The sequence below is a fragment of the Zalophus californianus genome, chromosome 12 (genome assembly GCF_009762305.2).
Source record: "Zalophus californianus isolate mZalCal1 chromosome 12, mZalCal1.pri.v2, whole genome shotgun sequence".
Classification (NCBI taxonomy): Eukaryota; Metazoa; Chordata; class Mammalia; order Carnivora; family Otariidae; genus Zalophus; species Zalophus californianus.
Genome location: NC_045606.1, coordinates 33833942 through 33853352, shown reverse-complemented (window position 1 = coordinate 33853352; position 19411 = coordinate 33833942). Strand labels below are relative to the sequence as shown.

Sequence of the window (19411 nt, the reverse complement as noted above, 5' to 3'; positions counted from 1 at the left end):
AAAGAAAATAACTGAAATAGTTTTCAAGAATATCTTAACACTGAAAACACCCTCTGGAGCCACCCTGCTAGAAATACAGGAGATCCTGAAATTATAGGATAAGAGCAACACGAGGGGAAAAAGTTAGAAACAGAACTAAAATGGAAGAGAGGAGACAAAGACGGCAGTAAAGAGGGAAGTTAAGGTAGAAGAACCAAAGACGCTAGTCTGGGATCACTTTGGCCAGCTACAAAGCAGAATAGAGGAGGTTTCTGTTTATAATAATGGTCCTAAAGGGTCAGAGTAACACCCACCGAAGCACTGATCATACCAGATGTGTGGTTCAGAAAACTTTATAAATTATACTGTAATGAGCTTCAGGTATAGGTTTTTCCAATTTTAAAAATAATAACTCTGGAACACATAATCCAATTAAAATAGTAAACACATACAATTTGTTAAACTGTCATCTGTCTTTTTTGGCCTAAAAAATGAAAATCAAAATATATTTTCAAAATCCTAGAATGGATAAAGTATTGTAAAATGTATACAAATGAATAAAAACTATTCACTATTTGGGAGCTCAGTGATGACTTTGAGGGAAATAAGAATGACAGTCAAATAAATATGAATAATACTCTTCTTCCTTTTACCTAAAATGAAACATTTATACCCTTGCTCATATCACTTGATCCAGTAGTAAAAATATTAGGACGTTTTCTCCCCCAAGGAAATACAGAGGGATATATTAGAAGATAACAGGAGAGGAAGAAAAGGGGAGTATGTCAGAGGGGGAGAGGAACCATGAGAGATGATGGACTCTGAAAAACAAACTGAGGGTTCTAGAGGGGAGGGGGGTAGGGGGATGGGTTAGCCTGGTGATGGGTATTGAGGAGGGCACGTTCTGCATGGAGCACTGGGTGTTATGAACAAACAATGAATCATGGAACACTGCACCAAAAACTAATGATGTAATATATGGTGATTAACATAACAATAAAAAAATAAAAAAAAAAGAAGTAATGCTAGTAAGATTTTATAATTCAAAACACTTTGGAGTTCTTAAATGTGGTTATAAATATCTGATTATAAACGGGGCAGTTTGTGGGCTATAGAAAAGTGACACATAAAAAACTCTTGAATTAGAGAAATGGTTTTAAAAATAAATCTATATTACAAAGGTAGAGCTCATTTAAATCTTCCTGGCTGGTGGAAATACATAGAGTATAAAAGGACAAAGCTTTCAGAAAAAGTCCTGGCCAAATGGCAATGCCTGATGAAAAAGGTAATTTATATCGCTATTCTTGTGGCACAGCTGAAGCACGTCTGCATGCTTATGTCATTATTAAGCACAACTGTAATTATTTCAATATAGTACACAAAGAGTCAAAGTAATTTAGATTTCTCAAACTTAGTGAATACAAGGGTCACACCAACATTGTTTTTTTAAAATGCAAGTTTTTACCTGCAGAGTCTGATGCCCTGAAATGCAAGAAACTGAAGTACTGGGGCGCCTGGGTGGCTCAGTTGTTAAGCGTCTGCCTTCGGCTCAGGTTATGATCCCAGAGTCCTGGGATCGAGTCCCACATCGGGCTCCCTGCTTCGCAGGAAGCCTGCTTCTCCCTCTCCCACTCCCCCTGCTAGTGCTCCTGCTCTCGCTGTGTCTCTCTCTGTCAAATAAATAAATAAAATCTTTAGAAAAAAAAAAAAGAAAAGAAACTGAAGTACTAGTAGTAAAACATACTGTTAGAAATCCAGAAAATTGTAAAAGTTTTGTTTCAAGTAGCTCCTTTAATAGCAAAGAATAAGAAGACCTCAGATCACGGGTGGGCGGGTGCGGAATCCCAAATTCATGAATTCTTGTACTCCGAGAACTGCCAAAATGTAGAGTAGAAATTCTAAAGTAGCTCTTTTTCAGGATCTACAGCCAAAAGTCAAACTGCTGAATTACCTGTCATAAAAAATTTTGTCAAAGATCTGACTTTTTCATCTTTCTTGTTACTGGGCTTTGCTCAATTCATGGACAAAGAAAATGGGCTAATTCCTTACTATGCATAGTATGAAATTAAAGATCCCCTAAAAAACAACTTTTAATTTTTTTCTCAATCATTAGACACTTGCAAACTTGCCAAGATAATAACTTTCCCAGGAGCTTGACATATCTGGCAGATAGAGTTGATGTTTTGAATATGAATCTTGAAACTTCAAGGAGTGAAGACCAACATTATTGCTCCTCATGATATGTTTTAAGCTTTTATGCCAAAATCTAATTATGTATTCAGTGAATCAGAGCTAAAAATAACTTTTCATTCTTTTGACTTAGTGCAATTTGCCATAAAAGGGTTACTGGAAAAAATTTCAAGAGAAAGAATAAAATCTCACCAAGTCTATCTAGAATGAATTCAGGTAGGGCTGTCCTGGTGTTGTGGTTAAAAATACCATTTGAAAGAAAGTCTTAGCAAAATGTAAAAGAAGTTAATGGTGCTTGAATTTGAAACAGCTACAAAAAAAATTTAGGACAAAATATCTAAATATTTACTTCCAAATAAACTAGTAGGCCTGGCATGTAATTATCATACTCAATATATGAAGCTGGTTGTAATAATTTCTATCAAAAAAAAAAACACAACAGAAACAATAGGTGACATGGAAGGTGACCTCATCTGTCCTTGATCCTTGACACTATTTAATGATACAAAAGCTTGTGGTAAGCAAGCTGATTTAATGCCCTCACTGACAAAACATGTGGTTTTTAAATGTCAAAAAGCCAGAACCAAGTGTTCAATAAAATCTTTTAAAATCATCGCTTGTTTTATTAAGAACTCTAAATTTATCCAAGGTTTAAAGTGATATCAAAAAAAAGCATGAGATTTTTATATTAAGACAAAGGCACATGAATTTTAAAAGGTGGATAAACAGTGCTACATAGCTACACTTATTGATTCCAAAACAATGGTAGCACTAACTTCTGTGAGTTTTTTAAAAGGTTAAAAGATAGCATATGTAGTATATGAGTGCAGTATACATATAAAAAAACATACAGACATACACACACAACAACATGCATCTGAGCAGTATGAATCATAAAAAAAAAGTCTTGAAATATAACCCATGGTCATATCCACTTTCTCTGGGGTGGATGGATACTAAGTAACTTAGGGTTATCAGTCAGGACAGGCCGAGTTATGTATGCTGTGATAACAAATAACTTTTTCTCACAATTTATTGGCCAAAGACATCCATATCATCAGACCTAAGTTCAAAATGGAAAGGAGGTAAGATCTTCCTGCAGGTATTGGGATCCGAATATTAAGAATACAGTATTCTGCATTAGGCAAATAATACTCACATTTTCCCACTGATAATATAGTAAGACTATTAAATATTTACATATATGTATATATATTTGCATTGACTTTTTAAAAATCTTAATTCCAGTATAGTTAACATACAGTGTTATGTTAGTTTCAGGTGCACAATATAGTGATTCAATATAGTGATTCAACACTCCCATACATCATCCAGTGCTCATCACTGCACTGACTTTTTTTTAATCTATTTTTTTTAGTTTTATTTTATTATGTTAGTCACCATACATTACATCATTGGTTTTTGATGTAGTGTTCTATGATTCATTGTTTGCGTATAACACCCAGTGCTCCATGCAGTACATGCCCTCCTTAATACCCATCACCGGGCTAACCTATCCCCTGACCCCCTTCCCCTCTAAAACCCTCAGTTTGTTTTTCAGAGTCCTGCTGTCAAGGATTTAGTAACTTCGAAGGCATGCTACAATTTCATGAACTCACTCAATCATCCATCATCTAAAGTTAATTTTTCTAGAAGTTCTTGCTATACTGTGTATTTTTTTTACCCCTTCTGAACTCCGGACATCTTATGATTTTCTGGTATCATGTCTGGTATACTTGGATACTTAAGTCAGCACCCCATAGTCTAACTGTAATTCCCTAAAAGAGAACAAATCCCTGTTAAATTACAGGGTTAAATTATGTGTTTAAATTAATCTTTATGGCTCTGTGTCATAGGTTGGGTTCTCCAGATAGAGTCTGGGGGTACAACATGCTTATTATGTAAAAGAACTAAAATGTGTTTATTAGGTGGAAGGAAGGATAGGAAGCAGGATTGGACAAAGGAAAGGAAATGACGGTGCCATGCAGGCCAATAAAGCCTTGGCCAACCTGGCACCAGAGCTGCCCTGCATTGGGCAGAAATGACCAGGTCTTTATACTCCCAACTAACATAGGCCCTGGATCCAGGATGCTTGGAAGAAGGCATGGCCTCATTCCAGATGGGTCTCTGCAGATCCTGGAGCTGCTGGCAGGGGGAAGCATTCCTGTGACTGTTTCCTGTAGCAAGGAAGCAAGTCCTCCTTTAAAGGAAGATACAGACCCCGTGTCTCTGAGTCTGTCACACTCTGTGTTTTAATGAAAACCTTAAAAAAACTCTACTACGTTTGTGACACACACACACACACACACACACACACACACACACACACACACACACACTCATGCCTGATGCGTCCGTCTACTCTGTGGAAATAATCATATCAATTTGGCAAAGATTTCTAGAATTCCCACTGAAATTTTACTATGAGATACACCAAAAGATAAACCAGCCCCTCGCCTCAGGGAAACTAGATGCCCCTTCTTCTTACCAGATGTCATGATGACAAACAAGAATGATTATGTCCCCCTTTTCCACCCTTTATTAAGATATAACTCAGGTGAAATCTGATTACCAAAAAGAAAAAAAAAATTCTTAGTCCTTTCTTTTCTTCTAATAAATATTCTGTTACTAATCATCTCTCATCATTCCTCTTTTCCCCAGTATTGTTGATTACCTTATTTTTAGAATTAGATATCTTTCCTTAATATACTTCCTAAATTCTAGCTAGAGACTACTCAACATTTTCATCTTTCCTTGATGCTTTTAACTTCTTTATCCAAGTAAAAAGGGTAGAGAAATAGAAGGAGGAAGAAAGAGAACTAATTCAATCTTCCAAACGTCTCTGTGATGGCTGAAGTGAAAGCTAAGAGCCGAAATTCAAAGCTTTAAAACACAGATCACGTAATCAAGAGAAAAGGAAAAACCTAGAAGATGGAAAATTCTTACTTAGCAAATAGCTGCCACGACAAATTAATTTCTCAGGTTCTGAATGAGCATCTTTTGGGGATTTCTAACTGGACTTGTACCTGCCAGTGAGAAAAAAAGTAAATTACTCCCTTGAAGTTGGATGTTAACCGAGAACCACTAAAATATTCATTTTCTAAAGAGGAGGTCTCTAATTATACACAGCAATCAAAACCATAATGAACCTGGCTAAACAAGCAATCTATACATTCTTAATACTTTTTTTAAGGGGGGGAGGGGGCAGGAAGGGAGGAAGGGAATCTCAAGCAGGCTCCACACCCAGGGCAGAGCCTTGCACAGGGCTGGATTTCAGAACCGGAGCCAAACATCAAGAGTCGGATGCTTAACCAACTGAGCCACCCAGGAGCCGCATATGTTCTTAATAATTAAATTTAAAAATCAGAACTTTTCTCACCTTTGTTTATTTTCTTATACACTTACATTGTAAAAATGTTCTTAATGGCTTTAAAATGGTATCAAATGTATGAGTATATCCACATCCACGATCATCATAACAAATTATGACAACAAATGAACAAACAGAATAATGACTAACCGACCTTTTATCAAGCAAAAATATTTTCCATCAAGACAGGACATCCTAAAGAAGGCACACTTGCACTTGAGACACTGCCCATGTGCCTAAAATTTTACTGATGGGACAATAATCTAGTAAGAGTTAATATAAATATCTTCACTCCCACTAGCCTTGTCACATTTGATGAACTCTGACAACTGATAAATAGCAAAGATTTATATGCTTCACAATCATCTGTGAAAAAAATGATCTAATTACACAGTGGTTTACACAATGATAGGCTCGAGCATTTGCTCATATTTAAACTTATTAAGAACTGATGAGATTCCAAGGTAAAGACGCAAAACTGAACATATACACCTTCTTTGCACCTTCTTGAATCCCACACCCAATTTTAGAAGCTCCAAAACAGATGATAGCATGTTTAGCAGAGCAAAACACAAACAAACAAACAAATTATTTATTAACCTGGCAGAGGGGAAAGCCTAGAAGCGGCCCTATTTATAAACAGAACAACCAGAAGGCTCAGGGTGGGTAGCACGGGGCGTGGGAAGGAACAGGTCAATATGTGGTGGTCTAAAGTGTGGAAGAGAGGTTGGTTGGAAGTCTTTTCAGTAGTTATTTAATCTTTAGATGACTTTCCCACTCTGCTTACATATCGAAGTGCCTCTCTCATACCTAGAGAGGGTAAAACAGAGCATCTGAACTGGAACACTCAACCAGTTAGGGACAGGGATAGCATCCTGAAACAGGATAATTCCCGGGGGGTCCTATACCCCACTCTGCTTCCAGAACAGCTAGGCCTCTACCCTCCAGGCAGGAATTCAGAAGAATCTTCACTGGGAATCTCTGAGCACTGCAGGAAAAGATGGGTAGGAGTATCAAGTATTTCTCAGCAAACTGGCTTGGCTGGTTCCTACACTGAAACGAATGGCGAACCAGCTGCCTGCATCTTGAAGCTCCCATCTTTAAGGTTGTTACTGTGCCATCTTTAAGTAAGATAGCCAAGAATCCCCAGCTATCAAACCAACGCCTCTAATATTTACTCCAGAGAAGAGACCAGAACAAACGAAAAGAAAAACAGTGACAGCTTGGTAGAAACAGAGAAATTACTGTTAGGAAGACTTAAAAAAAAAAAAAAAAAAGGACTATTATTAATACTTCAGGAGGTAAGAAAAGATACTGCAACCTTGAAACAAGATAAGAATATTATAAAGTGGAATAATCTGAGAACAAAAAGGTATCTCAGAAATAATATTAAAATGTAAAACCCTCAACAGCAGAGATGAAACAGTAAGTTGAGAAAATGTCCCTTAAGGCTGGGCTAAAGGAAAAATAATTAGAAAAGTAGGGAAGAAAAGACAAGAAAATTAGAAAAGCAATACAGGAGGTTCAACATTTAAATAATAAAAGATCCAAAGAAAAACAAGAAAATGAAAGGAGGAAATCACAACAAAATAATTTAAGATCATGTCTTGAAACAGAAGGACATATGCGCACTAAAAAATGTTCAACATCATTAGTTGGGAGGGAAATTCAAAGAATGACAACAAGAAACCATCAAATATCCGCTTGTAATAAAAAAAAAAAGACAGACAAAAAGTATTGCTGAGGGTGTGGAAAACTGGAACCCCCAAACCCCATTGGTTAGATCATAAAATGGGGCATCCACTTTGAAAAACAGTTTGACAGTCTCAAGAACTTAAAGACAGAGTCATCGGATGACTGGTGTGGTATATCCATACCACGGAATATTACATTAAAAAAAAAGTACTGTTGTATGCTCTAAAGCATGGATGAACTTCAAACACATAATGCAAGGTGAAAGAAGCCTATCACAAGAAGTCACATAGTAGGGGCGCCTGGGTGGCTCAGTCGTTAAGCGTCTGCCTTAGGCTCAGGTCATGATCCCAGCGTCCTGGGATCAAGCCCCGCATCGGGCTCCCTGCTCGGCGGGAAGCCTGCTTCTCCCTCTCCCACTCCCCCTGCTTGTGTTCCCTCTCTCGCTGTCTCTCTCTCTGTCAAATAAATAAATAAAATCTTAAAAAAAAAAAGAGGTCACATAGTAATGATTCCATTTATAAGGAAGTCCAGGAAAATCCATTGAGACACAAAGTAGATTAGTGTTCCCCAGGCCTTGGAAAGGTAGAGAATTCAAAGTGACTGCTAATGGGTAGGGGAGCTTCTGGTTGGGGTGACATAATTTTCTTAAATCAGATAGTCATGATGGTTCCCAAAATTCTGTGAATATGCTAAAAAAAATTGAAGTAGACACTTGAAAAGAGTGAATTCTGTTATGGGAATTGCATCTCAATAAAACTGTTTAAAAAAAGAAGAAGAAGAAGAATGTAAAGACAGGAATGTCCAGATTGAAAAGGTGCAAATGAAAATAAAGCTGGCATCCTGGTCTATTTTTTGCTTCATCATGAAACTTCAGAACACTGGAAATAAAGAAAGCCATTTCAACAGAAACAATGGAAACTAGACAACAATAGAGCAATCCGACTGAAATTCTAATGAAATTATTTCCAACCAAGAATTCTGTATCTATTCAAAATGTCAATCAAGCATGAGCTCAGGATAAAGATATTTTCAGAAATGCAATATCTAAAAAAAAAAAAACAAAAAACTTCCACACACTCTTTCCCAGAAAGCTACGAGAAACTGTGTTCCCCCAAAATAAAACAACATGAGATGGAGAGAGAAGAAGCTCCACCTCAGGAGAGAGCAGAAGGGCATCCCACGAAGCCAGAGAAGGGAGATGCCCCAGACAGAGGCTTGAGAAGGCCTTAAATTAATGGTAGAAATGGAAAATTGGAAACTGTTATTAATTTCAGGGAAACCAAAGGTTGAACTGAAGAGGAAAAAGTAATCACAGTATACTATATGCCTCAGCTACAAACAAGATTTTTATCGACATAATAATGTCAATACTGAACTTCTGATCTAATCAAAATTACATTACATCTTCACTAAGAGGACGAGAGGGTGGGAGGGCGGCAGGGTAGGATGCATTCACTTGTTAAAAATGGAATAATGAAAAAAAAACCCACTAAATTCAGGTGTTCCACCGTAGGAGTCAATGGATGATGCCAAAAGGTGACAAGAGGTAGTAATAAAAGAAAGTCTTACTAGATTTTCAGAGGAAAATCCAAAAGAATCACCTAAAAGATTGGAAAGTAAAAAACTGCTGTTTTTCATAGCAAACTATGAAACTACTTGACTCTTTATATGCGTATGATGTGTAACTCACATAAAAACAACAATCACATCAACAAAAATGAATGATTTAAACCTGGAATGGGTTTAACATCCCTTTACCAAAGCACAAAACACATATTAGACTAAAACATTATATGATGTTAATTAAAGTGTTCTTGAAATGCACGAAATAGTAACAGCAACAATAACACTAACGACAATAAAAGGAAAGAAAATCCTGAACGGTTGTTATACTGCAATGTATTTCTGAAAACTGGTGAGAAGTCGCAGACACCCCATTTTGTATGATATATAATAATGTATACTTTCTCACTTAGAGATAAATTTGCTTATGATTTTTTTTCTTCAATTACTTCACGACCTAATCAAACATAATGTGAAGGTAACTGGAATTATTGATCCTCTTCTCCCGATCTCGGGTACTTTCATCAGACAGCAACTTTAAGCACTTAAGCTGGAACGTTTCTCTAATTTCTCCAAGCTGATCATTACTGTCAGTCTTATTACATTGAATGCATCACTCTACGGCCTCCACCTGTCCCCTGAAACATGCTTAGTTGTCCCAAGATTACTGTTTTCTTAACTTAAGAAATATGGAAATAATTCCTGCGAGGAAAAAGAATCCAAACAATTAATATGCAAAGTATGTTCTTTCTTTTCTAAAGGAATTCTCTTTTTACTTCTGTTCTTACCTTCCCTATGATCTGCTTCTACCAATAAAGTCTTTTCTTCAGTGTACTCTCTTCAAATATCACACATTATTCCAGCTTCCCCATTACATGCCTATAGCTTAAATGATGAAATTCAAAATTAAAGTAAGAAAAATAATTAAGAATTTAAGAAGCCCACAGAGGCAGAGTGTGTTCTCATTAAAGCAGTTTTATCTACAGGAAGGTACTCAAAACTGTGTGTTTTTGTGGATAATCAGGGGTTTACTATAGCAACAGTTAAGAGACTGGATACACTTCTATCTTAAATCATGTGAGTTAAAATACTGAACTATGATTAGGACTTCCTAAGGATGGCAACTATATGAAATAAAACTAGAACACAGGGAAGACAGGCATGATGTAAACCGGAAAAATAAACTAAAATCCCAGCACCCAACATAGTAAGTGAACAAATACAATGGAAAATGACTAAAAGAGACCAGGGTTCCTTGTTAGATGAGTAAAAGCCATTAGGGTAAAGGACAGCAAAGAAGGTAATTGACTTTGTCCTACCAATTAGACAAAATGAAAAGTTTATAACAGAGCACTGACTGAAAGCAAGTTTGTTTCTCTTTAGTCTCTCCGTATGCTTCAGAATTCTTCTATTTACGCTGCCTGCACATTCAGTCATCCACAATGCTTACATCTGTTCAGGTTTGGTACTCGGATCTGAATGACAACCCAGCCCCCTTCAGAATATAGGATCACACTATGACACTGCATAACTAGTTCTCCATACATGAAACTAAAACATCCTTGAAATTCTTCCATAAGGAAATTCTTCCGTAAGTCAAATCTGGTTTTCTCACTGTTTTCACTAAAACGCAAATGTGTTCCAGTCCCATGGCACAGGAAGGCCTGTGACAGCAGCTTATAACTCAAATGGCACACGGACACTATCTAGCCTAAGACCACAGTCCTCCATAGGACTTCAACCTCTTTAAAAGCAAAGGTTTTATATTTGTATCTCTAGAGCTCAAGGATAATCCCTGGAAGATAACTCCTATATGTTGGAGGAGAAAACGAATGAATGAATGAATGAATGAATGAATGAATGAATGAAGTGAATGACCATAACAAGTTGTGTTTCTGCTTCTAAAAGTTATGCCAAATGAAATGACTTCACCTAACAGTTGCAAAACCTCAGTCAGTCCTTTGTTATGTAAAGTTGGAGTCAGGTAGATTCACACTTGACACAGGAGATGATACCATGCAGCCACTGGAAAGGGCACACATGGAGTATCTGACATCTTAGCATGAATTTCCTCATCAGCAAAATGGAGGAATCTTCCACCTACTTCATGGTTTTGGTTGGGAAAACATGAAATAACATACTAAATTACATATTTCAATCCCTTGCATAGAGTACAGGTCAGGAACCCTCCCTACAGAATTTCTGATGTGGATCAACCTACACTCTACTTGAATACTTTAGCGATAAGACATTCATTACACTTCAAGACATTGCATTTAATTTATAAGTAACACAAAACATTTGAATACCTTTCCCAGGATTAAGCCAAAATTATCCTCCCCAGAACTCCCATGCTTGGCTTTCTTGTCCTGTCTGGAATACACACATTACCTTTTCTCTACTCTCTAGTACATCTAATCCTCCTGAATAAGTCACTGTTTCCATGTTATGCATGGTTCACAGACCTCTTGCCACCCTCGGTGCATACTCCTGTTTGCTTCAGTTCATTGAACCAAAGAAATTACTAGTCTTTTTCATATGAAATGAACTGCATTTTGAAGTTAATTTTCCTCCACCCTGTTTTTCCATATGAGTTTGGGCATGCCTTTTCTTTTTCTCTTAACCACATTGTTTTATTTGTCCCACAGCAATTCACCCTGTAGTTTCCACTCATCATTTCATCAGATTCTTTTTGAGCCCTGATTCCATCACCCCAAGTGTTAATTATAGCTCCCAGCTATGACACACACAAATAGGTCAAGCACACCATCACCATGTCTTCATCTAAGTCATTAACAAAAATATCAAACAGGACAAGGTCAAAGACAATGCCCTCCAGCATACCCTGATAAACTTTTCTCTACCCTGATGTCAATTCATTAATCAATAGGCTTTGAGTAAAGTTGTTCATCCAGCAATAAACGGAAAGAATAATAATCTTGTGACAACTGGATTTCAATTTTATTCTAAGAATGTCATGAGAGCCGCTGTCACAAGCTTTGCTGAAATCAAGTAATAACACTGTTACTAAAAGGGAATGAAGATTATTAGACTTTAATATCCAAAGATCTAATTTTGAATTTCACTAACGTTCTATCATGTGCTTATTTTGTCTATAGATTCAGGTTTGTTTCCCACCACCTTTTATTTTTGTTTTTAAATTTTGTTTTAAAATTTTTTAAAAATTTTAAATTTTTTTAAACAATTTTTTTAAATTGTTTTTAAATTTTATTTATTTATTTGTCAGAGAGAGAGAGCACAAGCAGGGGGAGTGGCAGACAGAGGAAGAAGCAGGCTCCCCGCTGAGCAAGGAGCCCGATGTGGGACTTGATCCCAGGACTCTGGGATCATGACCTGAGCCGAAGGCAGATGCTTAGCCAACTGAGCCACCCAGGCCCCCCCACCACCATCTTTTAAAAACCAGCATCACTTCTGCTCACCTTCATTCTTGATTTTTCAAAGATTATAAATGACAGTTCTACTAATACACCACGGGCACTTCTTTTCACATTCTAGATGTAATTTATCTGGGGCTACACAATGAACTCATTCCAGTGGATGTTCATGAGGTGTTTTTTGGGGGGAGGGGATTGGGAAGAGCAGGGAACTGAGCAAAGTGTGTTCTAAATTTGATCGTACTCCCTGTATTGTGAAAATCCCCTGCCTTTATGCATTTTGGTGGAAGGCAAGGCCCCGCTGCTATTGCAAAAGCCAAAAGGCCGCTTTCTCAGGTGCCTGTGCAGTCAAAACGTGAGCATGTGACCTAGTGTGACCTACCATACACGACCAAACTGAACTCTGCAGTAGGAGCTAACGCAACCTGAAGAAGCAGGGAGAATGTCAACGCTATTTTGACATCATCGGCAGAGGTAATAACCTCCAGTCGCTGGGGTGGTCAGGACAGTGAGGTAAGAGACAGTGTCTGGAGCCGACACTCCTGGGGGCAGCAGGGTGCTCCGTGGCCGGTTCCGTGGCATGGTTCTGGCTCCAGTCTGCATCGTCAGCTTTACACCGTTCCTGTTGGTTTCTAAAGTCTTCCCAGCAGGTCCGTCAGCCACATGATACCCTCTCAATAAACTCGTCTGTTTAATTCAGCCAAAGAGAATTTCTGTTGCTGGCAAGAGAGAACTCGGACGGGTACGTTTATTCAGAGCAGCCAGGCCCTTTAATTCCTTTTGACACAACAAGGTGGTTTCTGACCGTCCCGTTGTCCGAGGCCTGCTCTAATTGCTGTGGAGGCAGATCTGCTCTGCACCTTCTGCTTGGAAGAATATTTGGTTTGAGAGAAAAAAAAAAACTAAAGACTGTCGACGGAAACTAAAGATGGGATGTAGATAAATAGATAAAGAAAGATAAAGAAAAAATTTTAAAATGTGACTTAGTTCTGCTTTCTCTCAGTTGTTTGCCTTAGATGGTGACACTATTATAATCTCTTGTTCTTCCTGCTTCAAATGTCACTCACTCACTCCCAGAAAACAGAGCTGCGAAGCACCTACTATGTGCCAGACACTGGGCTAGGCACTGGAGAGGCACTTGCTCTGCTCTTGCACTCAGTCTCAGATGAAACCGCTTCCTCTGAATTCATGAACAGTCTCCTTTCTTACTGGTGTTTTCTTCTCAGTATCCTTTGTTGACAGTTCCTTATCACTGTGACCCTTGATGGTGGAATGCCCCAGAGGTCAGTCCATAAAATTCCTTTCCATTTTCTGTGTTCATTCACTCATAGGCTGTTTTAGTTATTGACTGCATACAACAAACCAACCCTATGCTGGATGGCTTAAAACAACGACCATGTTATTATTTTGCACAATTCTTGGGTTGCAAATTCAGAAAAGGCATATCAGGGACAATGGCCCTTGGTGCCAGGTGATACTTGTGAGCCCAGAATATGCCACCCTCCCCCCTTCCCAAGATGGCTTCTCCCGTCATACATCTGGCACTTAGCTAGGCTGGCTGGGCAAATGGCTTGGCTGGGGTCCGATATGTAGAGCCCAACTCTACACTGTGTTCTAGGTTCTCCGTTCTCTTCCATGTCCTCCGTGGCCTCTCCCTCGCCACATGGCTTCTTCAGCAAGACAACTGGAATTCTAACACATCCTGGTCAGGATGCTCAAGAGTGCAAAAGAGAAGCTGTCAGGACCACAAATGGCAGTGTCACTTCCACCATGTTGCTCACTGGTTAGAGCAACCAAAAGCCCTACCTAGATTGAGGGGTAAGGATTGCACAAGGGGGTGAGTATACAAAGACATGGTTCATTGAGGACCACCAATGTAACAATTACCACACTTGGTGATCCCATACAATCCCCTTGTCAAACAATATCTACAACCCAGACAACTTCCAAATGTCTACCCTGGATCTCTTTCCTAAATTCTAGACTCATGCATCCAACTGCCTTGTGACATGTCCGTTTGCACATACAAGGTGCATGTCAACTTTAACCCATTTAAATCGGAGCCGTGTCTTCCCCACTCGGCTCCTCCTGCACTCGGCTCCTCCTGCACTCTGCCCCATCCTTCCTCACAGCAGCTCCACTATCATAGCTGTTCAAGTCCAAATCCTTGGGGGTCATCCCTGACTCCTCTTTATCTGTCAAATCCCACATCAAATGCTATCAGCTCAGCCTTGAAAATATATCCTGAATTCCACTACGTGCCTCAAATATCTGTGTGTTCCTCCTTCACCTCCTTCAGGTTTTTTACATAAATACCCCTCACCTTCTCGCGAGGTGCCCCGATCACCCCCATTTACAGCTGTATGTGCCTGTACACATGCACATGTATTTTATCTCACAGGAAGCAGAAAAATGTTCCATTGCTCCAGGAGAGTTTAATCTGGAAATCAGAATACTGATGGAGAGCTACAGTTTTTGAGAACAGATGTGGCTTAAAATCATGCAAATTAAAGCATTCCTCAGAGACTTAGAAATCAAAATGTATGAGGCAGAGAAACCAAAGAATGAGGTAAATTGTGTGGCAGGGAGCAAAGAAAGAACATAACTTTCAGCTGCCAGTCCCATATTGAACATCACACACACCTCAGACCATCATATAAAACTCTGAAGATGGGTCTTCATCCCAACACTGGCCGTCAAGGTGAGAGAGGATAACAAGCATCTGGGCACAGAAGTCTTGTCTTTACCCTTTTAACTTAACTGAGTGATTTCACTTTAAATTCTCTAAGCATTATTTTTCCTCTTCGATAAAAACTGGGTAACAAACAAAACTGGGCAACAATAATATATGCCTTCTGTACCTCAAAGGGCTAAAGATGGAATCTGATGGAATAATGTATATGAGAGATGGCTTTGTAGAATAAAAGTACTATAAAAATAGGGGCGCCTGGGTGGCTCAGTAGGTTAAGTGTCTGCCTTCAGCTCAGGTCATGATCCCAGAGTCCAGAGATGGAGTCTGAAATCAGGTCCCCGAGAGTCGAGTCCCTGGGTCGAGCCCTGCATCCAGGTCCCTGCTCAGCAGGGAGTCTGCTTCTCCCTTTGCCCCTCACCCCGCTTGTGCTCTCTTTCTCAAATAAGTAAAATCTTTTTTAAAAAAAACTTACATGAATTTTGGTGATTCATAAATCACTTTGTGATTTAAAAAAACTGTTTTTTTCATATGTAATATAGATTTTTTACATGTTTTTTCATATGTAATATAGATTTTTTTTCATATGTAATATAGATTTTTTTTTACATAATGTTGCACATTAGTTTGACTATTTTACTAGTTTGCCCCACAGCAGAAGAAATAAAATGAGTGCTCCAGTGAATATCACGACAAGCTATAAGGTTGTTGTTTTTCTTCTTATACATAATAATTAAATGTGCAATGAAGAGTTCTGCTACACATACTTTGATCTCATGTAATAAAAACCAGAACAGGATAGTTATGTGCTTTAATGGTAATATATATTTACATAATCACATGTTTTAAATTTTTCAGCATGATGTTAAATAGGTTAATGTGGCACTAATTTGTCTTTGGCCAAAAAAGGAAAGAAAAGGGGAAAAAAAACTAAATTGTTTAACTTTCTTTTAAGTAGAAAAAAACTATTAGCACTTTCACTATTTTCTATAGTATCTCTCTGCCAACACTCAAACCCATGTAGGAAAAAAAGGCAGCTATAACAATGTCTTAAGTCACTGTGAAACCAGATATATTTTTCAAGCTAACTGACTCATTCCTTGGTTAAAAATGCTCCTTCACATTGGACAACAATGGCAGGAAGACAGGACTGAAAACAGGAGTAAACTGAGCAGCATGTTTTCCAGCAGGTCCCCAACCTTGCAGCTCACAGATTATAACTACACACTTTGAAAGTGTGTAAGAATCTAAATTTCAGACATTTTAGGAGCTTTCCACAGTACTTCAGAGACAGTGTATACTAGCAGTATCCTATTATCCACTGAAGAGTCTTAATAATGACCTCCAAAGTCATTGAAATCTTCCAGTGCTCTTCCACATCACTAACTGTTCATCACTTATTTCATTATTCTGGTCCTCCCAAGGCTTTTGTGTAACCTGCAATGTCATCCATGGGACTAACACAAAGCAGCTGGACTTCAAGTTCTCTTTTAAAGCAAAGATCAGAAATGTATTTATGCAGTATGTATATGATCATAAAGAAGAATGTTACTATATGTTAGCTATCAAAATTTAAATTAAAAAATAATAAAATAAATAAATAAGAGTGTTTCACTTGGTGGAACTCAAATTACATAGGAACGTTAAAAAAGGCCTTGAACACTTAACTAAAATCCAAAGAAAAAAATCCAATAGTACCTAGTGAATCTTAAGTTATTTTACTTTTCTTTCATACTAGGGTTTCAATGGGCACCGTGTATGGATTTTTCTTACACTTTTATTTTACTTTATTTATTTTTAAAGATTTTATTTATTTGAGAGAGAGAAAGCAGGAACAGGGGGAGAGGGAGGCAGAGGAAGAAGCCGACTCCCCACCAAGCAGGGAGTCCGATGCGGGGCTTGATCCCAGGACCCTGGGATCACAACCTGAGCTGAAGGCAGACGCTTAACCCACTGAGCCACCCAGGTGCTCCGGTCTTACACTTTTTAACTTACTCATTCCTCTTCCTCAAAAAAAGGGTACTATTAATTACATGAAACTATAAAATCAACCTTTTTTAGAAAACAACTTTGATGTTAACAATTTTGAAATGTGGCAATATAATCACTAAGTTTAGGAAACTGCACATTAAAGTGTTTGATATATCTCAGGGCTTGCTAAACAACAAGGTCCTGTGTGTGTGTGTGTGTGTGTGTGTGTGTGTGTGTGTGTGTGTGTGTGTGTAAGTAGAACCCAGTGATATACAGGGGGCAATACTGTAATTATAAGTTTGCTTTATGGAAACTTAAAAACATTTCATAATTAAAATAAAATCTTAAATGATGAGGCTTTTGACCAGTCCACAACACTTGTTTAAAGAACAAAGCAGTTTAACCGTATTCAGGATTTAACTGCACTCAGGATCTTAAGAGCAGATAAGGGAGGGTGGTGGAAAGAAAGAAGAAAATTTCCTTTTCCTCTTTCTTCTGACCAAAAGCTCAATCTAACTACAGTTGTAAAAATAAGCGGGAGATACAACATTACAATTGGGAACCAGAGTAAAATGGGTCTGGAAAAGCACCTAATCTCCCTAATCCTTAATTTTCTTTTCCTGTGTAAAGTGACATTCATAGTTCCAGGAGGTTGTTGAGAACATCAAAAATAGTAATGCATGTAAAGCCCCCAGCAGAATGCTCAGCATAAAACAATAAATAAATTTTAGTTACTGATTTCTAGTATTGTGGTCATACTTTCACCTCCTTTTCTGATCCACCACTCATCATGCCAAGCTCACAGTGCCCTCTGGTTTCCTACCGTATGTCCCTCACCTAGATCTGCTCTAACTCCCAAGGTATTTATTTCATGCTTTGAAATTATTATTGCCTTTCCATCACTATGAAACATACAAGAAAAAAGCAGAATTTATTTCTGCTAGATACTAGGAGGAAAGCAATCTGATTAATCCATTAAAATATGTAGGAGCCTTTTAATCTTCCTCAGGGTATCAGCAGATGTACAAACAACAAGCAATGAAAAGGCAGTATAAAAAAATAAAAATTTTAGGAAATATTCTGGGGAGTTATTTTTATACTGGGCAAGTGCCACATGGTCACACTAACACTGCCGAGAAGCCCACACATCCCCAACTCTAACTCGGAAGACTCTTGTAAGCCTTTTCTACAGCCTGGAACTCTTCCCCACCCCCTACCCCAACTCTGATTTCAGAGATCCATTCAAACATTTTACTTAAACAAAACCCAAACTTTAGTTGTAGCAACAAAAAGTACTCCACCAGAGAGAGCAAAAGGGCAGGAGCTGAAAGGAACAGAAAAAGACAAGCGTTAGACGGAAAAGAGGAAGGCAGGAACAATGGGGAGCTGAGGAAATAAAGACAGAGCGGGGGACCCAAGGAGAGGCAAGGCAGGGCAGTCCTAAACCATGCATGATGCGAGCGTGCCTCATTCTCAAAGAGAGAACAGGTTAAGCTACGTCTTGACTCCCTCAGAGAAGTTGGGAATAAAACGTTGCATGAAAAGTACTGCTGATGTCCACACTATTACGTGGCTGATTGACCTGGGATGGCTCCACAAGAACTGCGACCAGGGGAAATTTCACTCACACAAAGAAGAGTGATTGTTTAACAGTCAGTCTTAATCAGTTAGCAAATATTACAGGACATGTTTAAAAGTCAGTCTCAATCAGTTAGCAAATATTTCAGGGCAGTGAATTTCCTTCATGTGGCCACTTCCACAGAATATAAAATCATCAAATGATTTTAGCCTCACAAATATATTTAGTTTTCTTTTAAGACTTGAAGAACATATTTTCATATTAATTTCTGTTAGGTTCTCTATTAACGTTACTGATTTTAGAGGCCAAACTGTTTCTCTTTCTAGCTTAATCATCGAATTTTGGAGGGGGGAATAAGTACATTTTTGAAATCTTTTTTTTCTACAAAACATAAAAGTTCGTCAAGTATACTAAGAAAAATCTAGACTTAATTGCAATATTGCAACTAGACCTACTGGAAAATATGAAACAAAAATCCCAATTCTAAGTCAACTGAATACATTATTGACTCCAAAATCACCGATTAAACAAAAGAAATTATATTTGCATTGATGTGCGAATCTGCATCCATTCTTGGTAGCATGTAATATATTCAACTGCTCAGCTCTAGCTGTCCTTGTAGCCACATTACCATATTATTCAAATGTATCTATCATTTATATGTAAATAGAGAAGATAAATGGCTTCTTCATAAGACAACAATTTTCAAATGATAAACAGACGCAGGCAGACATTAGCAAGATAAAAATGTTGCAAATATGCATTCTATTATATATTTAAAAAAAAAGCATGGAACCTATTTCAAATTTTTAAAAAAAGTAGTGTGGTAATTTACAAAATGGGATCCTAATACATTCACAATACCAATAGCTACTCTCCTCAATAAAAGTCTCCACCAATGTCATTTGTATTTTATAAATTACATGTTCTCAGATCCATCTGTGAAAATTGGGATGTTAATTATCATGGTTACATCTCAT

The 19411-nt window shown here is 38.0% G+C and overlaps 1 protein-coding gene across 5 annotated transcripts in view; it reads right to left on the bottom strand.

Moving 5' to 3' along the window:
• Positions 1-19411, bottom strand: part of CDK14 (cyclin dependent kinase 14) — a 547481-nt gene that overhangs the window by 296132 nt on the left and 231938 nt on the right. The gene's annotated exons all lie outside the window — the stretch shown is intronic.